This window comes from Gorilla gorilla, chromosome 5, assembly GCF_029281585.2.
Source record: "Gorilla gorilla gorilla isolate KB3781 chromosome 5, NHGRI_mGorGor1-v2.1_pri, whole genome shotgun sequence".
NCBI lineage: Eukaryota > Metazoa > Chordata > Mammalia > Primates > Hominidae > Gorilla > Gorilla gorilla.
The window spans coordinates 111,029,538-111,044,588 of NC_073229.2; the positions used below are offsets into that span (position 1 = coordinate 111,029,538).

Below are 15,051 nucleotides of genomic sequence, written 5' to 3' on the forward strand. Positions count from 1 at the left end.
AAATATCACTCAAAAAAAAAAAAAAAAAAAAGCCCAGGCTTGCCATTAAAGGCACTGAATGCAAATAGACACAAATTATTAAACATCTTTAAATGTGGACCTATTTGATAAGTGTGAGGTCTTATCTAACCATCTCATGTCTGAAAGGAAATAAGATTGTAAGTTCTTTAAGAAAGACATCAATTTCTTGTGGTATTCATTATCTAATACATTGTGCCTGCTTCACCCTAAAAAAAAAAAAAAAATCAAATGTGATTGCTTGATTATAATGTTCCGGGCATTTGTAATATTGTTCTACATTGGAAACGAATTTTACTTATATCATCATCTGAGAGACCATGTAGTAATACATAACATATTCAAATTGCCTGCCATACAGACTGCAAAAGCCTGAGTTTTCTCTCTCCCTCTACAAAAGACAAACAAGCAAACAACAAATCCTCAAGGGTCTTGTAAATGTTACAGGAAGTTTGTAAGCTAAGTAGATTTTTGCAATGCTAACGATTTTTCTTTCTTGCCAAGACTCATTTACTTACTCAAAATAGCAACATTCCTTTTCCTTATATATATTTCATTTTCCTTCTCCAAAGCCAGAGTTTAAGTACACAATTCTGAAAATTGTCAATCAGCCTGATTCTCCCTGTGGCTAAGCTACTCCATAATTATAAGCTAGACATCCTGTTAGGTCACTAGGGTCTCAAATCTGTGAATATTTATAAAATAGTCTCCCCAGTGAGCAAATAAATGTTAATGCTTCTACCAAAGGTGATTAACAAAAAAACTTATTCTCATGAAGAAGTGCATAATTGTAATAAGATCAGAAATTAACTCAAACTCCAATAACAATTAACTTAGAATTGTTTTTAGTGTAGGATATATTATTGCAAGCTTTAGTCTGTGAGTTATAGTGTTTCTAAGACAAAAATCTCAAAAAGCATTAACACGTGGTTCTCGAAGGTTTCTGCAGGATCTCCATTTATGCATACAACTAATTCACTTATCCTACCACATGTATTCATTCAAAACACATGTTGAATTCCTTTTATAAGCAAAGAACCCAGTATACAGAAGTAAATACCACTGGCGTGGTCCCTAGCCTCATAGAAATTAAAGTCACCAAGTCGCCTCCTGGCAGAGACAGATAGTCAACAAGAAGTATTATAAATATTGTTTCTCCCCAAGGCTGAGCCCCAGCCTCACTCCCAGCAGCTTCCGCCTGCTGAGTTGAAGGTACCCATGTTGTCTGAGCAGCTATTCAACTTTTTATTACACTGATGGAGGTACTGGGCAAGGTAGTAGAAAGAAAAAGAAAAGCCAGAAAATCTAGAAATGTTAATGATATTTAGAGTAGAAATAACAGAGCTGCTTCTGGGAGGAAAAGAGCTGCTACTATAAGACAGGAAACAGCTCTATATACTCTGTGTTTTGACCAATGTTGCTGACCACGATGGAAAAACAAGGACTACTGAATTTATCCCCCTGCCATGAACAACTAGAAAAATGGAAAAAACATGAAACAATGGCTTTGTGTTTTCTCAGGAGCAGGCAGTCAAAATTTTGGGGTTTTTTTGAATAAAATGCCAGATTTCCTTGAATGTGAGCTTTAATGGTTGGCCTTGTTTGTGTTATAGTTGGACAGCTACTAGCCATCAGAGATTTAGAGCCAAAGTGCAGTACTCACCTTGCCTCAGACAAAATATTCACTGCATATTTGTGCAAAAGGAACACCTTTACTCTGGCAGAAGGAATATTGCAATTACAGGGTACAGAGATACAAAGTGGCCATTCTTAGACATTTACACAGAGCCAGAGAGAAATAATGAATACTACTCTAAGAATTCTTGATGGGTTCACTAACCTGAAGAAGCTGAAGAAATGAAGCCTTCTAGCAACTCAGCTTCCATGGATATCATATTTCTTAAGAAATTAGGATCTCTGGATGAAGAAGGTGATCAATGGCAGACAAGTTGGGACTACTTTAAGGCCTTTGCTGCATTTCAACATCTGAGATCAGACTGCTGAAGATTCAGCTGCCACCATGAGTCAATTGGGTAAGCACACATAGGAAAAAGAATGCTACTTGAAATTTGGGAAAGGTAGGTAAGTTTCCTAGCAGGCATTGGGACTGAGAAAACAAGAGGCTGAGTCATTTTTAGAGCATGCCACAGAAATGATGCCCACATGAATGACAAACATAAGAGAGAAATGCTGCTCTCTAAGCAGGAGGGACTGGGCTGTACTAGGTATTATGCATGTCGTCAAAATGCTCAGGATCTCTGTGTCTGTGGCAGACAACTTCACAGTTCCACAAAGAGTATACAGCAGAGTAGAGAACACCTGGGATTCACAGTCTGATCTCATAAACCTGAGCCTAAGTGACCTAAATCAAAGGTCACGACCTGGTTGTACTTGACAGGTAGAATATTTTACTTGATCTGCACAATGTTTTAGAAATCGGAACATTTCTCACAGAAATCTATACTGTTGCATTCTCTGAAAAGATTAGAAAATCTAGAACACTAAATAATGGCAGCCAGACTTTTCTAAATGGAGCATTGACCCACCAGTTCCCTCAGTCTCTCTCTTCTCTATGCTGGTTCATCCAATATGGCAGACATTACTTCTCTGCTTCTTCCTTGGAAATAGCTGGCTTTCTTTAAGGCAGCAATGATGCCAGCATCTAGAAAAATACTTACTTTGGAAAACATCCTTTTGCAGCAAATGGTGGCCATGTGACAATGTTCTGGCCAGTAAAACATCAGGAAGTTATAGGAAGGCCTTACTTTTCCTCCTTAAAAGATGTGCCCTTTGTGTGTGTGTGTGTGTGTGTGTGTGTGTGTGCATGCAAAGTGGCAGATGAAGGCATTGCAAGCATACTTCTCCCACTTGGAAGGGCAAAGTAGCATGTAGAGATTCACACTGTGAACTGTTTTTTTCAAGAAGCAATGCAGGAACTAAATAGGAAAACCAAAGGAATCCACAGATCCTTTGAAGGAAACGATAGGCTACAGCCTATACTGTAATTCAAGTGAAGGATTGTGAGTCCCCAGAGTGTGAAAGGGGGAGAGACTGCCTCCAGGCTATACACCCCTATGGGGGAGCCTGAAAGTCCAAGCCATGGGGGAAGACCTTAACCCTATAGAGCACAGAAACTGACTTAAGGAGAGTCCTGGAATATAAAAGTAAGAGAACCAGTGGGAAGAACCTTGAGTGTACTCTCAATCTCCAGCACAGACCAAGGGAAGCCATTCCTAATTGGTCATCATAGGAGACCCTTCAGAAGTCAGCCAAATATTTCAGGTAGTGGTCACAGGTTGAAAGAAGCCCCCACCTGGGTTTCATGTTATAACCTCAGGTGGGGACAAACTCCTTTGGCCAGGGACAGGGTGGGGGCTGGGGGAAGAGGGGACACAAGTGAAAAGTGGACTGCAGCTGTGAGTGCAGAAGCTGGGCACCAGTCTTTGCAGGTGGATTGGGAAGTACGTGGCCTGAAATCTGTGGTTGCTGTCTTTACAGGGAGAGGTTTTGAGCTGGGGCAGTTGCGAGTTCTGTGTGCAGGCTGCCTAGAACGTAGCTCACTGCTGCCAGTGGAACACTGAAGGAGATGATCTGCCTTGCCAAGTGTATGGGATCCGCGTGGGGCTGACTGCCACCTGCTACTCCCCACTCTCTGTGTGAGCTTGTCTGTGCAGGAGAGGCAGCAACACTCCCCTCTAGAACATCAACCCAGTGGCCTGAGAACCACCCCTATCCCCCAAAACCCACAGAGGCTGCTGCTTGCCCTGCACATGGAGACTCAGAAAGCAAACCCACCTGACCCACCCCATACCTGGCTTTGCCCTGCCACCCACCCTTGTAGCTTAACACAAATGACAGAAACTTTTGGGAGCTCTATGGCCTTACCCACTGCCTGAGGAACTAAAGTACCCACCCAGGGCAACACAGGCAAGCAAAAATCCCACTGCTACTACCCCAGCTGGTGCTCTTTAGCAAGTGCCACCTACTGGCTGGATGACAACCAACAAAGACCATTACAGCATCTCCTAGTAGAATAACACTGTGCCCAGGAAGGAGAAAAGAGCTGCATGACCTCAGCTATCACCACTGCCTGTACCACTCTGACTAACCAGGAGGTCCTGAGTCTCTCCACATGACCAGTTCATTACTACTATAACCCGCACTTGAGAAAGCCAACATACTAAGATTATCAATGAGACTTGAGGAGAAGTCACATCAGTGGATCCCTTGCAACACCAACCCGGAGTGTGGCAACTTCACTGGGTGGCTACATCCAGAGGAGCAACAACACTCACAGTAGTCTGGCTCCCAGGGACTCCCACTCCTATGGAAGTGGGAGTACACCACATCATGAAAACACCCTGTAGAACAAAAGAATCTACAGAGCAGGCCTTCAGCACCAGTTCTTTCTGCTTGTGGGAAGTTTCAGCAGAAGCACAATTGCAGTGCTGTGTTCAGCAGGGAAACTTTGCAGCTCTAATCCAACAGTCAGACAGCCCTAGCGCACATGAAGGGACTTGGAGAAGTGGATGTCTTTCCTCCCTGGCGTGCAACCACAAGCACAGTTGGGGCTTCTGTCACAGGAGCTTAGTGTGGGTGCAACTATAGACAGCCTTTCTGGAACATATCAGGGTGACCGCTTACCTACAGGAGGAGCATCCTCCAGGTTCAGGCTTGCACGAGAAATAAGAGTCACAATTGCTCTCTACTTGAAACATCAACATTCCTACTGACAAAAAGAGGTGCCTGTCTGATATGAATAGCCAGAGCACTAGGACAGGAGTGTGCCTGAGAGGTAGATAGCTTTCCTGCTGACCTGGCAGTGGAGTTGAGGTGGATCCAACCCTTCCCCCTGATAAGATCAGGTCAGCAAGAAAGCTCTCTACCTCTCAGGCACAAATGGATTTAACAGATGTTTACAGAAAATTCTACCTAACACCTGCAGAATATACATGCTCATCAGCATATGGAACATTCTCCAAGATAGACCATATGATAGACCACAAAACAAATCTCAATAAATTTTTAAAAATTGAAGTCATATCAAGTATTTTCTCAGACCACAGCAGAATAAAATTAAAAATCAACTCCAAAAGTAACCCTTAGAACTATACAAATAATCTGCTCCTGAATTATTTTGGGGTTAACAATGAAATCAAGATGGACATTTAAAAATTCTTTGAATTAATAATAATGATGACACAAGTTATCAAAACCTCTGGGATACAGCAAAAAGCAGGGCTAAGATGAAAATTTATAGTGCTAAATGCCTACCTCAAAAAGTCAAGTCTGAAAGAGCACAAGGTGACAACTCCTAAAAGAGCTCCTGAAGGAAGCGCTAAACATGGAAAGGAACAACCGGTACCAGCCGCTGCAAAATCATGCCAAAATGTAAAGACCATCGAGACTAGGAAGAAACTGCATCAACTAATGAGCAAAATCACCAGCTAACATCATCCTGACAGGATCAAATTCACACATAACAATATTAACTTTCAATGTAAATGGACTAAATGCTCCAATTAAAAGACACAGACTGGCAAATTGGATAAAGAGTCAACACCCATCAGTGTGCTGTATTCAGGAAACCCATCTCACATGCAGAGACACACATAGGCTCAAAATAAAAGGATGGAGGAAGATCTACCAAGCAAATGGAAAACAAAAAAAGGCAGGGGTTGCAATCCTAGTCTCTGATAAAACAGACTTTAAACCAACAAAGATCAAAAGAGACAAAGAAGGCCATTACATAATGGTAAAGGGATCAATTCTACAACAAGAGCTAACTATCCTAAATATATATGCACCCAATACAGGAGCACCCAGATTCATAAAGCAAGTCCTGAGTGACCTACAAAGAGACTTAGACTCCCACACATTAATAATGGGAGACTTTAACACCCCACTGTCAACATTAGACAGATCAACGAGACAGAAAGTCAACAAGGACACCCAGGAATTGAACTCAGCTCTGCACCAAGCGGACCTAATAGACATCTACAGAACTCTCCACCTCAAATCAACAGAATATACATTTTTTTCAGCACCACACCACACCTATTCCAAAATTGACCACATACTTGGAATTAAAGCTCTCCTCAGCAAATGTAAAAGAACAGAGATTATAACAAACTATCTCTTAGACCACAGTGCAATCAAACTAGAACTCAGGATTAAGAATCTCACTCAAAACCACTCAACTACATGGAAACTGAACAACCTGCTCCTGAATAACTACTGGGTACATAACGAAATGAAGGCAGAAATAAAGATGTTCTTTGAAACCAATGAGAACAAACACACAACATACCAGAATCTCTGGGACACATTCAAAGCAGTGTGTAGAGGGAAATTTATAGCACTAAATGCCCACAAGAGAAAGCAGGAAAGATACAAAATTGACACCCTAACATCACAATTAAAAGAACTCGAAAAGCAAGAGCAAACACATTCAAAAGCTAGCAGAAGGCAAGAAATAACTAACATCAGAGCAGAACTGAAGGAAATAGAGACACAAAAAAACCCTTCAAAAAATTAATGAATCCAGGAGCTGGCTTTTTGAAAGGATCAACAAAATTGATAGACCGCTAGCAAGACTAATAAAGAAAAAAAGAGAGAAGAATCAAATGGACACAATAAAAAATAATAAAGGGGATATCACCACTGATCCCACAGAAATACAAACTACCATCAGAGAATACCACAAACACCTCTATGCAAATAAACTAGAAAATCTAGAAGAAATGGATAAATTCCTTGACACATACACTCTCCCAAGACTAAACCAGGAAGAAGTTGAATCTTTGAATAGAACAAGAACAGGATCTAAAATTGTGGCAATAATCAATAGTTTACCAACCAAAAAGGGTCCAGGACCAGATGGATTCACAGCCGAATTCTACCAGAGGTACAAGGAGGAACTGGTACCATTCCTTCTGAAACTATTCCAATCAATAGAAAAAGAGGGAATCCTCCCTAACACATTTTATGAGGCCAGCATCATTCTGATACCAAAGCCGGGCAGAGACACAACCAAAAAAGAGAATTTTAGACCAATATCCTTGATGAACATTGATGCAAAAATCCTCAATAAAATACTGGCAAAACAAATCCAGCAGCACATCAAAAACCTTATCCACCACGATCAAGTGGGCTTCATCCCTGGGATGCAAGGCTGGTTCAATATACGCAAATCAATAAATGTAATCCAGCATATAAACAGAGCCAAAGACAAAAACCACATGATTATCTCAATAGATGCAGAAAAGGCCTTTGACAAAATTCAACAACACTTCATGCCGAAAACTCTCAATAAATTAGGTATTGATGGGACGTATTTCAAAATAATAAGAGCTATCTATGACAAACCCACAGCCAACATCATACTGAATGGGCAAAAACTGGAAGCATTCCCTTTGAAAACTGGCACAAGACAGGGATGCCCTCTCTCACCACTCCTATTCAACATAGTGTTGGAAGTTCTGGCCAGGGCAATTAGGCAGGAGAAGGAAATAAAGGGTATTCAATTAGGAAAAGAGGAAGTCAAATTGTCCCTGTTTGCAGATGACATGACTGTATATCTAGAAAACCCCATTGTCTCAGCCCAAAATCTCCTTAAGCTGATAAGCAACTTCAGCAAAGTCTCAGGATACAAAATCAAGTACAAAAATCACAAGCATTCTTATACACCAACAACAGACAAAGAGCCAAACCATGAGTGAACTCCCATTCACAATTGCTTCAAAGAGAATAAAATACCTAGGAATCCAACTTACAAGGGATGTGAAGGAGCTCTTCAAGGAGAACTACAAACCACTGCTCAAGGAAATAAAAGAGGATACAAACAAAGGAAGAACATTCCATGTTCATGGGTAGGAAGAATCAATATCGTGAAAATGGCCATACTGCCCAAGGTAATTTATAGATTCAATGCCATCCCCATCAAGCTACCAATGCCTTTCTTCACAGAATTGGAAAAAACTACTTAAAAGTTCATATGGAACCAAAAAAGAGCCCACATCGCGAAGTCAATCCTAAGCCAAAAGAACAAAGCTGGAGGCATCACACTACCTGACTTCAAACTATACTACAAGGATACAGTAACCAAAACAGCATGGTACTGGTACCAAAACAGAAATATAGATCAATGGAACAGAACAGAGCCCTCAGAAATAACGCCACATATCTACAACTATCTGATCTTTGACAAACCTGAGAAAAACAAGCAATGGGGAAAGGATTCCCTATTTAATAAATGGTGCTGGGAAAACTGGCTAGCCATATGGAGAAAGCTGAAACTGGAGCCCTTCCTTACACCTTATACAAAAATCAATTCAAGATGGATTAAAGACTTAAATGTTCGACCTAAAACCATAAAAACCCTAGAAGAAAACCTAGGCATTACCATTCAGGACATAGGCATGGGCAAGGACTTCTTGTCTAAAACACCAAAAGCAATGGCAACAAAAGACAAAATTGACAAATGGGATCTAATTAAACTAAAGAGCTTCTGCACAGCAAAAGAAACTACCATCAGAGTGAACAGGCAACCTACAGAATGGGAGAAAATTTTCGCAACCTACTCATCTGACAAAGGGCTAATATCCAGAATCTACAATGAACTCAAACAAATTTACAAGAAAAAAACAACCCCATCAAAAAGTGGGCAAAGGACATGAACAGACGCTTCTCAAAGAAGACATTTATGCAGCCAAAAAACACATGAAAAAATGCTCATCATCACTGGCCATCAGAGAAATGCAAATCAAAACCACAATGAGATACCATCTCACACCAGTTAGAATGGCAACCATTAAAAAGTCAGGAAACAACAGGTGCTGGAGAGGATGTGGAGAAATAGGAACACTTTTACACTGTTGGTGGGACTGTAAACTAGTTCAAACTTTGTGGAAGTCAGTGTGGTGATTCCTCAGGGATCTAGAACTAGAAATACCATTTGACCCAGCCATCCCATTACTGGGTATATACCCAAATGACTATAAATCATGCTGCTATAAAGACACATACACACGTATGTTTATTGCGGCATTATTCACAATAGCAAAGACTTGGAACCAACCCAAATGCCCAACAATGATAGACTGGATTAAGAAAATGTGGCACATATACACCATGGAATACTATGCAGCCATAAAAAATGATGAGTTCATGTCCTTTGTAGGAACATGGATGAAATTGGAAAGCATCATTCTCAGTAAACTATCACAAGAACAAAAAACCAAAGACTGCATATTCTCACTCATAGGTGGGAATTGAACAATGAGATCACATGGACACAGGAAGGGGAATATCACACTCTGGGGACTGTGGTGGGGTGGGGGGAGGGGGGAGGGATAGCATTGGGAGATATACCTAATGCTAGATGACGAGTTAGTGGGTGCAGTGCACCAGCATGGCACATGTATACATATGTAACTAACCGCACAATGTGCACATGTACCCTAAAACTTAAAGTATAAAAAAAAAAAGAAATGGGAGATGAAAATGCAGAGATAACAGAGGAGATGATGGATCAGGCAAATGATTAAAACGTGGCTGCTATTGAAGCCCTAAATGATGGTGAACTCCAGAAGGCCATTGACTTATTCACAGATGCCATCAAGCTGAATCCTCGCTTGGCCATTTTGTATGCCAAGAGGGCCAGTGTCTTCGTCAAATTACAGAAGCCAAATGCTGCCATCCAAGACTGTGACAGAGCCATTGAAATAAATCCTGATTCAGCTCAGCCTTCCAAGTGGTGGGGGAAAGCACACAGACTTCTAGGCCACTGGGAAGAAGCAGCCCATGATCTTGCCCTTGCCTGTAAATTGGATTATGATGAAGATGCTAGTGCAATGCTGAAAGAAGTTCAACCTAGGGCACAGAAAATTGCAGAACATCAGAGAAAGTATGAGCGAAAACGTGAAGAGCGAGAGATCAAAGAAAGAATAGAACAAGTTAAGAAGGCTCGAGAAAAGCATGAGAGAGCCCACAGGGAGGACGAAGCCAGACGACAGTCAGGAGCTTAGTATGGCTCTTTTCCAGGTCGCTTTCCTGGGGGAATGCCTGGTAATTTTCCTGGAGGAATGCCTGGTATGGCAGGGGGCATGCCTGGAATGGCCGGAATGCCTGGACTCAATGAAATTCTTAGTGATCCAGAGGTTCTTGCAGCCATGCAGGATCCAGAAGTTATGGTGGCCTTCCAGGACGTGGCTCAGAACCCAGCAAATATGTCAAAATAGCAGAACAACCCAAAGGTTATGAATCTCATCAGTAAATTGTCAGCCAAATTTGGAGGTCAAGCGTAATGCCCTTCTGATAAATAAAGCCCTTGCTAAAGGAAAAGCAACCTAGATCACCTTATGGATGTCGCAATAATACAAACCAATGTACCTCTGACCTTCTCATCAAGAGACCTGGAGTGCTTTGAAGATAATCCCTACCTCTCTCCCCCAAATGCAGCTGAAGCATTCTACAGTGCTTTGCCATTAGGGTATTCATTCAGATAATGTTTTCCTACTAGGAATTACAAACTTTAAACACTTTTTAAATCTTCAAAATATTTAAAACAAATTTAAAGGGTCTGTTAATTCTTATATTTTTCTTTACTAATCATTTTGGATTTTTTTTTCTTTGAATTATTGGGCAGAGAAGATACTTATGTATGGAAGATTATTGCTTTAATTTGAGTGAAATAAAAGTTATTAGTGTGAGGCAAACATAACTCATTTGAGGATTAAAAAAAAAAAGAAAGAAAGAAACGGCATCCAAACTGGTAAAGAGGAAGTCAAACTGTCCCTGTTTGCTGATGATATAATCACTTACCTAGAAATCCCTAAAGAATCTTCCAGAGATCTCCTAGAACTGATAAAAGAATTCAGCAAAGTTTTTAGACACAAAATTAATGTACACAATCAGTGTACTCTTCTATACAGGTGCTCTTCTGTATAGTGACCAAGCTGAGAATCAAATCAAGAACACAACTCCTTTAACAATAGCTGGAAAAAAAATTATATATATATATATGAATATACCTAACCAAGGAGGTGAAAGACCTCTACAAAGAAAACTACAGAACACTGCTGAAATAAACTATATATGACACAAACAAATGGAATCACATCCCATGCTCATGGATAGATAGAATCAATTTTTTTTTCTTTTTTGAGACACAGTGTCACTCTGTCACCCAGGCTGGAGTGCAGTGGTGCCATCTCAGCTCACTGCAACCTCCGCTTCTGGGTTCAAATGATTCTCATGCCTCAGCCCCCCCAGTAGCTGGGATTACAGGCATGCACCACCACGTCCACCTAATTTTTGTGTTTTTAGTAAGGACAGGGTTTTGCCATGTTGGCCAGGCTGATCTCAAACTCCTGAGAAGTGATCCACCTGCCTTGGCCTCCCAAAGTGCTGGGATTACAGGTATGAGCCACCACACCCGGCCGGTAGAATCAATATTGTGAAAATCAGCATACTGCCAAAAGCAATCTACAAACTCAATGCAATTCCCATCAAAATACCACCATCATGCTTCACAGAATTAGAAAAAACAATTATAAAATTCATATGGTATTGAAAAAGAGCCCACATCACCAAAACAAGACTAAGCAAAAATAACAAATCTGGAGGCATCATATTACCTGATTTCAAACTATACTATAAGGCCATAGTCACCAAACCAGCATGGTACTGGTATAAAAATAGGCCCATAGGACAATGGAACAGAACAGGGAACCCAGAAATAAACCTAAATACTTACAGCCAACTGATCTTCGACAAAGCAAACAAAAACATAAAGTCATAAAGTGGGGAAAGGACACCCTTTTCAACAAATGGTGCTGGGATAATTGGCTAACTACAAATAAAAGAATGAAACTGAATCCTCATCTCTCAGCTTATTAAAAAATCAACTCAAGATGGATTAAAGACTTTAATTCCTGAAACTATAGAAATTATAGAAGATAACATTGGAAAACCCCTTCTAGACATTGGCTTAGGATAGGATTTCATGACCAAGAACCCAAAAGCAAATGCAATAAAAACAAAGATAAATAGTTGGGACTTAATTAAACTAAAGAGCTTTTGCACAGCAAAGGAACAGTCAGTAGAGTAAATAGACAAACCACAGAGTAGGGAAAAACATCTTCACAATCTATACATCTGACAAGGGACTAATATCCAGCATCTGCAACAAACACAAACAAATCAACAAGAAAAAAATAGACAATCCCATCAAAAAGTGAGCTAAGGACATGAATAGGCAATTCTCAAAAGAAGATATACAAATGGCCAATAAACATATGAAAAATGTTCAACATCACTAATGATCAGGGAAATGCAAATCAAAACCACAATATGATACCACCTTACTCCTGCAAGAATGGCCATAATAAAAAAAAAATAGTAGATGTTGGCATGGATGCAGTGAACAGGGAACACCTCTACACTGGTGGTGAGAATGTGAACTAGTACAACCACTATGGAAAACAGTGTGGAAATTCCTTAAAGAACTGAAACTAGAACTACCATTTGATCCAGCAATCCCACTACTGGGTATCTACCCAGAGGAAAATAAGTCATTATATGAAAAAGATACCTACACATGCATGTTTAACATTTGTAGCAGCACAATTCACAACTGCAAAAACGTGGAACCAAACTAAATGCCCATAGATCAATGAGTGGATAGAAAAACCGTGGTTGATATACATATACAAATATATATATGTATGTGTGTGTGTGTGTGCGTGTATACACACATATATATATACTACTCAGTCATAAAAAGAATGAATTAATGGCATTTGCAGTGACCTGGATGAGAGTGGAAACTATTATTCTAAGTGAAATAACTCAGGAATGGAAAACCAAACATCTTATGTTCTCACTCATACGTGGGAGCTAAGCTGTGAGGATGCAAAGGCATAAGAATGGCACATGGACTCTGGGGACTCAAGTGGAAAGGGAAGGAAGGGTTCAGGGATAAAAGACTACAAATAGGGTGCAGTGTCTACTGCTTGGGTGATGTGTGCATCAAAATCTCAGAAATTATTACTAAAGAACTTACTTATATAACCAAATGCCATCTGTTCCCCAATAACCTATGGAAATAAAAAAAAGGGGTGTGAAAGCCAGAAAGGTCCTAGAAATTATCTAGGGGTCCTCTCATTTTAAGGATGATGAAATGAGGTCCAGCAGCCAGAGTGGCTGTACCCCACTTCCCAAGCCTCACTGGGAGTTATTGGTAGAACCAGATGTAGCACCAGGCTAACTGCAATGCCCTCACTGGAGTTTGTTGGAGATGCCAACCTCAGTCTCCTTAAACCCATTGCTGCAATGGAATGTACTGCAACCCTATAGAGATCTAATGGTTATGCTAAAACCTAAAGAAATTGGAGGATATGTTTTCCTAGTGTCTTGATTTCATAAAGATTTATTTAAGTAAAAGTTAAATGCAGACTGTCAAAAAAAGAAATTAAATTGGAATCATTCCAATACCACAGAAATACAAAGGATCATTTGAGACTACTATGAACACCTTTATGAGCACAAACTAGAAAACCTAGAGGAAATGGATAAATTTCTGGAAACATACAACCCTTGTAGGTTAAATAGGAAGAAATAGAAACCCTGAACAAACAAATAACAAGCAGCTAGATTGAGTCAGTAATTTTTAAATTACCACCCAAAAAAGCCCAGGACCAGATGGATTCGTAGCTGAATTCTACCAGACATTCAAAGAATTGGTACCAATCCTGGTGAAACTATTCCAAAAGACTGAAATAAAGAAAATCCTCCACAAATCATTCTATGAAGCCAATATCATCCTGATATCAAAACCAGGAAATGACAAAGCAAATAAAGAAAACTACAGACCAATATCGCCAATGAAGGTAGATACAAAAATCTTCAACAACATACTAGCTGAATCCAACAGCATATCAAAAAGATAATTCAGAAGAAAAAAAGATAATACATCATGGTCAAGTGGGTTTCTTCTCAGGGATGCGGGATGATTTAACATACTCAAGTCAATAAATGTAATACATCACATAAATAGAATTAAAAACAAAAACCATATAGTCATCTCAATGGATGCAGAAAAAGCATTTGACAAAATCCAGCATCCCTTTATGATTAAAACTCTCAACAAACAGGCATAGAAGGCATTTATGTTAAAATAATAGAAGTCATATACGACAGACCCACAGCCAACATCATACTGAATGGGGAAAAGTTGAAAGCATTCCTCCTGCAAACAGGAAAAAGACAAGGATGCCCACTTTCACCACTTCTTATTCAACACAGTTCTGGAAGTCCTAGCCATAGCAATTAGGCAAGAGAAAGAAATAAAAGGCATTCAAATTAGAAAAGAGGAAGTCAATCTATCACTGTTTGCTGATGATATAATCATACACCTAGAAGATCCTAAAGACTCCTCCAAAAGACTCCTAGATTTGATCAATGAGTTAAGTAAAGTCTCAGGTTACAAAATCAATGTACACAAATCAGTAGCATGCTATATACCAACAACAACCAAGCTAACAATCAAATCAAGAACTCAATCTCTTCTGCAATAGCTGCAAAAAAGTAAAATAAAATACCTAGGAATATACCTAACCAAGGAAGTAAAGGATCTCTACAAGGAGAAGTACAAAACAGTGCTGAAAGAAATCATAGATGACACAAACAAATGGAAACATACTCAATGCTCATGGATTGAAAGAATCAATATTGTGAAAATGACCATACTTTCCAAAACAATCTACAGATTCCATGCAATTTCTATCAAAATACCAACATCATTTCTTACAGAATTAGAAAAAACCATCTAAAAATTCCTGTGGAACCAAAACAGAGCCTGAAAAGCCAAAGCAATCCTAAGCAAAAAGAACAAATCTGGAAACATTGCATTACCAGAATACAAATTATACTATAGTAACCAAAACAGCACAGTACTGATTTAAAAAGCAGGTACATAAGCCAATGGAACAGAATAGAGAACCTCAAAGTAAAGCCAAAATTGGACAGCCA

General features: G+C 39.7%; 1 pseudogene; it reads left to right on the forward strand.

Moving 5' to 3' along the window:
• The first annotated feature begins 9,509 nt into the window (after nucleotides 1-9,509).
• LOC129534357 (hsc70-interacting protein-like) lies at nucleotides 9,510-10,376 on the forward strand (annotated as a pseudogene).
• Nucleotides 10,377-15,051: the final 4,675 nt, after the last annotated feature.